Below are 440 nucleotides of genomic sequence, written 5' to 3' on the forward strand. Positions count from 1 at the left end.
ACCAGATGGGCTACTCATTTTCTACTCATTTACTCATTTGATGTAACATCAATTACCTTCCAAAACTGTTGAGGGTCTTGATTTTAAATGAGAAAATGAAGAGCTTTAAGTCACAGCTGTTGGACACCTAAACACCATCCATGTCAGAGATCTTACAATTCAAAGTAAGAGACATTGTTCCAGTCACAAAGTTCAAAACAGCTGTGCAGAGTTCCCTAGCTGGAATAAACAAGTATAGCTTTGTTAATCTCTGAGGAAACAATGAATCACTACAGTAAGGATCTGCTCTCTCCTCTTGTCCTATTTTAAAGCACTATTTGGGATGAGTTTTAACCTTACAGAACTGCTTAGGTATTTTGCTGGTTTTGGCTAGGATAGATTTTCTCCATAGTACCTAATGTGGGACTGTGTTTTGGATTTGTGCTGAAAATGCAGAGATG

This window comes from Antrostomus carolinensis, unplaced genomic scaffold (genome assembly GCF_000700745.2).
Source record: "Antrostomus carolinensis isolate BGI_N321 unplaced genomic scaffold, ASM70074v2 scaffold4960, whole genome shotgun sequence".
Taxonomy (NCBI): domain Eukaryota; kingdom Metazoa; phylum Chordata; class Aves; order Caprimulgiformes; family Caprimulgidae; genus Antrostomus; species Antrostomus carolinensis.